Genomic DNA, 268 nt, shown 5'->3' on the forward strand with positions numbered 1-268 from the left:
CGGAAGAATAACCAAAAAAATTTATTCTGTTCCTCCCCCTTCCCTCCTTCTCATTGTCTTCAACAGCCTTGGAGAAGAGCAACACATGTTGAAGATGGAGGATATAGCTTGTATTTTAGAAGTTTTTAAGACTGTGAGAAAACTAAGAACTCATCATCAGATCCCCACATAAGACAGAGATTTGTTACAAGCTGAGTAAATAACTTCTACTACCTTCACTGTTCTTAAGCTGTAACAGAGCAATAAGAAAAAACTTTTACAAAGGTAA

Source organism: Pterocles gutturalis, unplaced genomic scaffold (genome assembly GCF_000699245.1).
Source record: "Pterocles gutturalis isolate BGI_N339 unplaced genomic scaffold, ASM69924v1 scaffold31514, whole genome shotgun sequence".
Lineage (NCBI taxonomy): Eukaryota > Metazoa > Chordata > Aves > Pterocliformes > Pteroclidae > Pterocles > Pterocles gutturalis.